This window comes from Syngnathus scovelli, chromosome 14 (assembly GCF_024217435.2).
Source record: "Syngnathus scovelli strain Florida chromosome 14, RoL_Ssco_1.2, whole genome shotgun sequence".
In the NCBI taxonomy this organism is placed as follows: Eukaryota; Metazoa; Chordata; class Actinopteri; order Syngnathiformes; family Syngnathidae; genus Syngnathus; species Syngnathus scovelli.
Window position 1 is genome coordinate 115,001 of NC_090860.1, and position 10,000 is coordinate 125,000.

At 53.7% G+C, this 10,000-nt stretch overlaps 1 non-coding gene across 1 annotated transcript; it reads right to left on the reverse strand.

Moving 5' to 3' along the window:
- Window positions 1-187: 187 nt before the first annotated feature.
- On the reverse strand, window positions 188-306 carry LOC125981615 (5S ribosomal RNA). Its single transcript, XR_007486102.1, has one exon. It is a non-coding gene; the product is annotated as a 5S ribosomal RNA (ribosomal RNA).
- Window positions 307-10,000: the final 9,694 nt, after the last annotated feature.

Below are 10,000 nucleotides of genomic sequence, written 5' to 3' on the forward strand. Positions count from 1 at the left end.
TGCTCTCTAGCGGTAAAAAATTTAACTACAATGCTGTGGATGTCACCACATAATATAGCTTTCAAACTCGTGTTATAGTTTCAATGTCGGAGTTTAAATTAGGCTTGCTGTTTCCGGATGCCATTCGTGATGGGTGTTGTAAAAAATAGCTTCTTAAACGATTGAAGTGCACATAAGAAAAAGAAAAAGCTTACAGCACCTGGTATTCCCAGGCGGTCTCCCATTCAAGTACTAACCAGGCCCGACCCTGCTTAGCTTCCGAGATCGGACGAGATCGGGCGTTCTCAGGGTAGTATGGCCGTAAGCCGTGAGGTGACCCAACATTTTGCATTTAATAGACACAATCGCCCCTGAAACTAGCGAGCGAGCCAATGAAGCCTTCAAAACTGCTTCGGCACATGGAGACCAAGCATCCTGCATTAAAAGACAAACCTTAACCACTTCGGGTTTCATTGTCTCCGATTACGCCTGGATGGGACCGGCTCGTTTCTGAGAAACAAGCTCGGTGCTCCCAATAATTCAACGTAATGGTGACTTTTATTTTTATGTGGTTTATATTTGTTTTTATGCCAGTCGTATCATTTTATTTAATCGTATTTACCGTATTTGCCGGTGTACAGGTCGACTCGGTGTATAAGTCGACCCCCTAAAATTCGACGGAAATTTACGATTTTATGATATATCCTTTGTATAAGTCGAGCTCAATTGTTGCATTATATTAAACTTCAAAATTCAATATGCAAAATTTATTGACGAAATGTGTTCAAATTCTGGGAGGCCGTGCGCATGCTGCTGTTTATAAGCACCGCGGAGGAGATCGCGGCCGGCGAGCTCGCGCACGCCGCCCGGCACCAACGGGAGGCCGGAAATAGCTCCAAGCCGAGCGGATCGGCACTTTATAAGCACCGCGGAGGAGATCGCGGCGCCTCATTGGACTTCCAGCGGCCGGCGAGCTCGCGCACCCGCCCGGCACATCCGGGAGGCCGTGCGCACGAGCCAAGTGGCCGAAAATAGCCCCCGCCGAGCGGATCGGCTGTTTATAAGCACCGCGGAGGTGGTCGCGGCGCCTCATTCGACTTCCAGCGGCCGGCGAGCTCGCGCACCCGCCCGGCACATCCGGGAGGCCGTGCGCACGAGCCAAGTGGCCGAAAATAGCCCCCGCCGAGCGGATCGGCTGTTTATAAGCACCGCGGAGGTGGTCGGGCACCTCATTCGACTTCCAGCGGCCGGCGAGCTCGCGCACCCGCCCGGCACATCCGGGAGGCCGTGCGCACGAGCCAAGTGGCCGAAAATAGCCCCCGCCGAGCGGATCGGCTGTTTATAAGCACCGCGGAGGTGGTCGCGGCGCCTCATTCGACTTCCAGCGGCCGGCGAGCTCGCGCACCCGCCCGGCACATCCGGGAGGCCGTGCGCACGAGCCAAGTGGCCGAAAATAGCCCCCGCCGAGCGGATCGGTTGTTTATAAGCACCGCGGAGGTGGTCGCGGCGCCTCATTCGACTTCCAGCGGCCGGCGAGCTCGCCCACCCGCCCGGCACATCCGAGAGGCCGTGCGCACGAGCCAAGTGGCCGAAAATAGCCCCCGCCGAGCGGATCGGCTGTTTGTAAGCACCGCGGAGGTGGTCGCGGCGCCTCATTCGACTTCCAGCGGCCGGCGAGCTCGCGCACCCGCCCGGCACATCCGGGAGGCCGTGCGCACGAGCCAAGTGGCCGAAAATAGCCCCCGCCGAGCGGATCGGCTGTTTATAAGCACCGCGGAGGTGGTCGCGGCGCCTCATTCGACTTCCAGCGGCCGGCGAGCTCGCGCACCCGCCCGGCACATCCGGGAGGCCGTTTTCACGAGCCAAGTGGCCGAAAATAGCCCCCGCCGAGCGGATCGGCTGTTTATAAGCACCGCGGAGGTGGTCGCGGCGCCTCATTCGACTTCCAGCGGCCGGCGAGCTCGCGCACCCGCCCGGCACATCCGGGAGGCCGTGCGCACGAGCCAAGTGGCCGAAAATAGCCCCCGCCGAGCGGATCGGCTGTTTATAAGCACCGCGGAGGTGGTCGCGGCGCCTCATTCGACTTCCAGCGGCCGGCGAGCTCGCGCACCCGCCCGGCACATCCGGGAGGCCGTGCGCACGAGCCAAGTGGCCGAAAATAGCCCCCGCCGAGCGGATCGGCTGTTTATAAGCACCGCGGAGGTGGTAGCGGCGCCTCATTCGACTTCCAGCGGCCGTCGAGCTCGCGCACCCGCCCGGCACATCCGGGAGGCCGTGCGCACGAGCCAAGTGGCCGAAAATAGCCCCCGCCGAGCGGATCGGCTGTTTATAAGCACCGCGGAGGTGGTCGCGGCGCCTCATTCGACTTCCAGCGGCCGGCGAGCTCGCGCACCCGCCCGGCACATCCGGGAGGCCGTGCGCACGAGCCAAGTGGCCGAAAATAGCCCCCGCCGAGCGGATCGGCTGTTTATAAGCACCGCGGAGGTGGTCGCGGCGCCTCATTCGACTTCCAGCGGCCGGCGAGCTCGCGCACCCGCCCGGAACATCCGGGAGGCCGTGCGCACGAGCCAAGTGGCCGAAAATAGCCCCCGCCGAGCGGATCGGCTGTTTATAAGCACCGCGGAGGTGGTCGCGGCGCCTCATTCGACTTCCAGCGGCCGGCGAGCTCGCGCACCCGCCCGGCACATCCGGGAGGCCGTGCGCACGAGCCAAGTGGCCGAAAATAGCCCCCGCCGAGCGGATCGGCTGTTTATAAGCACCGCGGAGGTGGTCGCGGCGCCTCATTCGACTTCCAGCGGCCGGCGAGCTCGCGCACCCGCCCGGCACATCCGGGAGGCCGTGCGCACGAGCCAAGTGGCCGAAAATAGCCCCCGCCGATCGGATCGGCTGTTTATATGCACCGCGGAGGTGGTCGCGGCGCCTCATTCGACTTCCAGCGGCCGGCGAGCTCGCGCACCCGCCCGGCACATCCGGGAGGCCGTGCGCACGAGCCAAGTGGCCGAAAATAGCCCCCGCCGAGCGGATCGGCTGTTTATAAGCACCGCGGAGGTGGTCGCGGCGCCTCATTCGACTTCCAGCGGCCGGCGAGATCGCGCACCCGCCCGGCACATCCGGGAGGCCGTGCGCACGAGCCAAGTGGCCGAAAATAGCCCCCGCCGAGCGGATCGGCTGTTTATAAGCACCGCGGAGGTGGTCGCGGCGCCTCATTCGACTTCCGGCGGCCGGCGAGCTCGCGCACCCGCCCGGCACATCCGGGAGGCCGTGCGCACGAGCCAAGTGGCCGAAAATAGCCCCCGCCGAGCGGATCGGCTGTTTATAAGCACCGCAGAGGTGGTCGCGGCGCCTCATTCGACTTCCGGCGGGCGGCGAGCTCGCGCACCCGCCCGGCACATCCGGGAGGCCGTGCGCACGAGCCAAGTGGCCGAAAATAGCCCCCGCCGAGCGGATCGGCTGTTTATAAGCACCGCGGAGGTGGTCGCGGCGCCTCATTCGACTTCCAGCGGCCGGCGAGCTCGCGCACCCGCCCGGCACATCCGGGAGGCCGTGCGCACGAGCCAAGTGGCCGAAAATAGCCCCCGCCGAGCGGATCGGCTGTTTATAAGCACCGCGGAGGTGGTCGCTGTTAGGGTTTTCAGGTTAGTTTGATCCTATGATTATGTTGGAATGTAGACTGTAATGATTAAATCAATCACGTCTGGCCCTCACAATGTAATGATTAAATCAATCCTGTCTTGCCCTCACAATGTAATGATTAAATCAATCACGTCTGGCCCTCACAATGTAATAATTAAATCAATCACGTCTGGCCCTCACAATGCAGAGTCTGTTTCCCACAATAGTGTAAAACACCCCCTGCTCTGATCTTATCAGAGGCCGGGGGTTCACCAAACCTGTCCACTCCCACCCCCACTCTGTTCCTCCTAATAAATATGCCCTTGCAGGGAGGAGACTTTTAGACTTCATTCGATAATCGCTGTTCAGACAGCGACGAATGGACTCTCCACCTGCAGGTGTACAAAAGAACTTGCTTGTCTCCTGTTTCGTTCTTGCAAAATAAGTTGGAGTGAGCAAATCTCTAACATTTTGGTGCCGAAACCCGGGATCCTCATACCCACCATCTGACCGGCGAAGGAGGACGTGCTGCATTGTCGACAAGCCAGCGTCCATTAGGAGGACCTGGAAAAGAAAGTCCTGGGAAGAGAATTCTTCGCTGGGCCAGCATCTTAGGTCTGCCTTCGTCTGACAGAGGTGGATTGACGGGATCCGGCGGTGCAACGAACCAGGGGACAAGTAAGTTAAAGCGCTAAAGATACGGCTTTGGTTTGTCCGAGCTATGAGATTCGGCTTTGGTTTGTCCGAGCTATGAGATACGGCTTTGGTTTGTCCGAGCTATGAGATACGGCTTTGGTTTGTCCGAGCTATGAGATTCGGCTTTGGTTTGTCCGAGCTATGAGATTCGGCTTTGGTTTGTCCGAGCTATGAGATTCGGCTTTGGTTTATCCGAGCTATGAGATACGGCTTTGGTTTGTCCGAGCCATGAGGCCTAAAAAAGCGCTGGAGTTGTGTGATTGAGAGTGTGACTGGTAGGATAAATTGACTAAAAAGCAGTTCTAGCGTTGATCCATGGCAATAAAACAGGCTAGTAATTTGTTGAAAGGTCAATTTAAACCTGCATTGAGGATCCTCAAAGCAATAGTTAAATAAATAAATAAGTAATAATAGTAATAATAATAATAATAATATTTTTGAGACAAAGAGATTGTATAACCTAAAACTACTAGAATTAATATGGGAAATAAAAACGGTAAATCTCTTGCGCTGCTCTTCTTTAAAACGAGAAGTTCATGGCAAGTAGATTTCTTAATTATATGCAATATATGCCGAAGTGGAAGAAAAAGTATGGAGTAGAAAGGAAGTTGAGAGTTCAAGTGGTAAAGAAATGCAACTTGCTTCTAGAAAATAAATAAATAAAATTAGAATGTGCTGTCCTCGTGTGCATGGGAGGGACCAGCTCATGATCGACCACAGGAAATGGCCAGCCTGTGACGAATCATTGGTGCTGGGAACTACCTTTTGCGTGCGAGAGCTGTGCATGTGTGTGCGTATATGTTAAAATGATGAACATTGGCTAAAGTTTTAGTATAAAAAAAATTGCTAGACTGTGGTCTATCCAATTTGCACCGCAGAACAGAAATGATTTTGAAAGATAAAAATGAGAGGAAAAAGAGAGAAATCTGTTTGCAAGCAGAAACTAATCCACACTAGTGCATGTTAAGTGTCGAGCCCACATGAGAAATTCGAAAAAAAAAAAAAATGACAGAACATGCTTTCAGGAATTGGAAGAAGCTAAATTGTGAATTTAAGATTTTGCAATGCTACATTTAATAGGAATAATTGATTGGTTGTGTTATAAGATTATGCAAAATTCTAATTGCAAGCTAAATCTGAGCGATTGAGTTCTTCAAATTTAAAAACAAAGAAAAATTCAGATTAATTTGCCAATTGTTTGTTTTAGTTGAGTTTTTTTTTTTGAATTGGTGGATTGTTCTACCAGGAAACCTGAGTTGAAAGTGATATATGAGTGTTGTGTGGTGAGCTTGGATGAATTGGGACCAATGTGATAGGAAGACTCCTTTTTGGAGATTGTGTGAGATACATATGATGAGCATTGATGAATGATTGCCTGAATGAAAGGTTGAATGGTTGAAGTCGTTGGCGACTACTATGGAAAATTAGTAGAGCGACTTTGATGAAAGAGTGATTTTGAGCAGGTTGAATGTTAGAAAGAAACACGTAGCTTTTGGATTGATAATTAACTAGAAAAAAAATGGAGAACCAGTAACACATGTAGAAGATGTGTGAACTGAGAAATTAAGAAGCGTTTTGGAAAGAAAGTCAAACTAAATGATGATGAAATCATATGTAGTACTACAAAACTTTACTACATATGGATTCTCTAAATCATACAATTGAGTAAAATAAAACATACGTTTTGATTTGTATTCAAATTTCTAAGATTCTTGTGATAAACAATGAGAAAACGATTGAAAAGTAACTAAAGAAACTACAACAAAGTGAAAATGTCTAATCATTTGCTAGCTGAGTCGCTCCCCATTCGGGGAGGCCATCCATTTACTTGCTAAGCTAGTTGTCAAAACAGGGGCAAGATTAGAGAATGGCATCTATAAATGACCTACCCTACCAAAGAACCTATGCAAATGGGCTGCAATATTGAGCCATGGTGCGCGTCACATGGCTCAAGAGGAGGGATAGTGGGGCAGGTCAGTCAGCTTTATACAACATATGGATTTGATTCATATTCAAAACATTTTCAAAACAAAACAAACATTTTTTTTTGTAGAGCTTGTTTCAAAAAAAAAAAAAAAAAAAAAAACTCCTATTTGCCAGTTAAATGGGCACTACAATTGACTACGAGAGTTGCAAGCAACAGATGAAGAGCAGTCCTGGGCAGATTATCTAATCAGGACGCTCAAACTGAAAGATGTGTCCAATGCAAATTTACTGCCGCCTGATCTCTCCCCCTCACAGGTGGACAACCCTCAGGTTCACTGTGAGAGCTCACACACAGGAGGCGTGCTATGTGTGTTCGAAACTCCCGCCTTCCTCCACGCAAGTTCGCTTGGAGGCCAGAGCAATGAATGTCACTGAAGCGAAACACGGTGCCTATGATGAACACTTCTGGGCAAATCTCAATGTGACTGTTAAAGGACAAACAATACCACAAGTGGCCTACACAGAGAGACCAGCTGGAGTGAATTACACATGTTACATCCAAGGTAACAAGACCCACGTCTGCATTAACGACGACTGCTCTCCAGGAGGAAACTGGATGGGAGCTCTGGACATCACCGATGAGTGTCAAGATAAGAGAGCCATTTCAGGTGGTTTATCCGATGCTGCCCGCCAACTGGACAGGAGTGTGTGCACCAGTGTGGGTGACAGACCACACCTACAGGATATGACATCATCAGCTGACAGGAGCACACAACTCTTCTGGACTCGACGCAGAGCAGATGCAACCTTTGACCCTCATGACCCTGTCTGGGGTGCGAACGTTCCAGATGACCATAAAGTATGGTCCGTCGGAGACAAAGTTGTCCTTGCGCTCTTCCCTCAGATTGGGGTTGGGAAACTATCGCTCTTCATCGAGACACTGAACTATCGTTTTCAATCCTTTGTGAATCTCTCGCTGCAAGTCAACGATGGACAAAATAGAGAGATTCAGGCTATCAGACTGATGGTCTTGCAAAACAGGATGGTTCTGGACTTGTTGACGGCAGCACAAGGTGGTGTGTGCCACATCATTGGGACTTCCTGTTGCACATACATACCAGGAGAAAATGACACCCACATCAACGACGCCATGAATTCACTGAAGAACTTACAGCAGGCCATGTCTAATGACAAGGTCCCACATCAGTTTGATTTCTTTTCGTGGTTTTTCTCTGGCAACTGGTGGCAACTGCTTTTGAAATTGCTGTCTCCTGTGCTTGTTGTGCTGGTGGTGTTGTGCTCGTTTACGACCTGCGTTATCCCATGTTTGAAGTCTGCTGTGTCGAAGTTTGTGTCCTCTACTGTAGCCCAGGTTCATATACAACTCCTTAGAAATGACGGATGTGATGACGATGATGAAACATGGATTGCGTAGATGCTGTTCTGTTGAGCATGTTTTACAGAAACTTGATGATTTGACCATCGAAAATGCTTCGCAAGTGATGGATACAATGATGTACTGTTTCTGTGTTTTTCTTTTTATTTTTTGTTATTCATAGCATTCTGGCCGCCTGTGGCAACGGGGCCGTGTAAGAATTTTCCTGCTAATAACATCTGGCCAGCAGGTTTTTCGCTTACACAATAAGTTTGATCTGGGGTGTTGAGGTAATGCCTCATCTTCACTGGAAAGTGTTGTTATCATTGTTTGTTGTTTTTATTTTTACCATACTACTTTCTTCATTATACGTATATATGTTTTTTTCTTGCTTATCGTTGTTGTTTGGGGTGGCATAATCATATGATAAATCAGGAGGGAGATGTTAGGGTTTTCAGGTTAGTTTGATCCTATGATTATGTTGGAATGTAGACTGTAATGATTAAATCAATCACGTCTGGCCCTCACAATGTAATGATTAAATCAATCCTGTCTTGCCCTCACAATGTAATGATTAAATCAATCACGTCTGGCCCTCACAATGTAATAATTAAATCAATCACGTCTGGCCCTCACAATGCAGAGTCTGTTTCCCACAATAGTGTAAAACACCCCCTGCTCTGATCTTATCAGAGGCCGGGGGTTCACCAAACCTGTCCACTCCCACCCCCACTCTGTTCCTCCTAATAAATATGCCCTTGCAGGGAGGAGACTTTTAGACTTCATTCGATAATCGCTGTTCAGACAGCGACGAATGGACTCTCCACCTGCAGGTGTACAAAAGAACTTGCTTGTCTCCTGTTTCGTTCTTGCAAAATAAGTTGGAGTGAGCAAATCTCTAACAGTCGCGGCGCCTCATTCGACTTCCAGCGGCCGGCGAGCTCGCGCACCCGCCCGGCACATCCGGGAGGCCGTGCGCACGAGCCAAGTGGCCGAAAATAGCCCCCGCCGAGCGGATCGGCTGTTTATAAGCACCGCGGAGGTGGTCGCGGCGCCTCATTCGACTTCCAGCGGCCGGCGAGATCGCGCACCCGCCCGGCACATCCGGGAGGCCGTGCGCACAAGCCAAGTGGCCGAAAATAGCCCCCGCCGAGCGGATCGGCTGTTTATAAGCACCGCGGAGGTGGTCGCGGCGCCTCAATCGACTTCCAGCGGCCGGCGAGCTCGCGCACCCGCCCGGCACATCCGGGAGGCCGTGCGCACGAGCCAAGTGGCCGAAAATAGCCCCCGCCGAGCGGATCGGCTGTTTATAAGCACCGCGGAGGTGGTCGCGGCGCCTCATTCGACTTCCAGCGGCCGGCGAGCTCGCGCACCCGCCCGGCACATCCGGGAGGCCGTGCGCACGAGCCAAGTGGCCGAAAATAGCCCCCGCCGAGCGGATCGGCTGTTTATAAGCACCGCGGAGGTGGTCGCGGCGCCTCATTCGACTTCCAGCGGCCGGCAAGCTCGCGCACCCGCCCGGCACATCCGGGAGGCCGTGCGCACGAGCCAAGTGGCCGAAAATAGCCCCCGCCGAGCGGATCGGCTGTTTATAAGCACCGCGGAGGTGGTCGCGGCGCCTCATTCGACTTCCAGCGGCCGGCGAGCTCGCGCACCCGCCCGGCACATCCGGGAGGCCGTGCGCACGAGCCAAGTGGCCGAAAATAGCCCCCGCCGAGCGGATCGGCTGTTTATAAGCACCGCGGAGGTGGTCGCGGCGCCTCATTCGACTTCAAGCGGCCGGCGAGCTCGCGCACCCGCCCGGCACATCCGGGAGGCCGTGCGCACGAGCCAAGTGGCCGAAAATAGCCCCCGCCGAGCGGATCGGCTGTTTATAAGCACCGCGGAGGTGGTCGCGGCGCCTCATTCGACTTCCAGCGGCCGGCGAGCTCGCGCACCCGCCCGGCACATCCGGGAGGCCGTGCGCACGAGCCAAGTGGCCGAAAATAGCCCCCGCCGAGCGGATCGGCTGTTTATAAGCACCACGGAGGTGGTCGCGGCGCCTCATTCGACTTCCAGCGGCCGGCAAGCTCGCGCACCCGCCCGGCACATCCGGGAGGCCGTGCGCACGAGCCAAGTGGCCGAAAATAGCCCCCGCCGAGCGGATCGGCTGTTTATAAGCACCGCGGAGGTGGTCGCGGCGCCTCATTCGACTTCCAGCGGCCGGCGAGCTCGCGCACCCGCCCGGCACATCCGGGAGGCCGTGCGCACGAGCCAAGTGGCCGAAAATAGCCCCCGCCGAGCGGATCGGCTGTTTATAAGCACCGCGGAGGTGGTCGCGGCGCCTCATTCGACTTCAAGCGGCCGGCGAGCTCGCGCACCCGCCCGGCACATCCGGGAGGCCGTGCGCACGAGCCAAGTGGCCGAAAATAG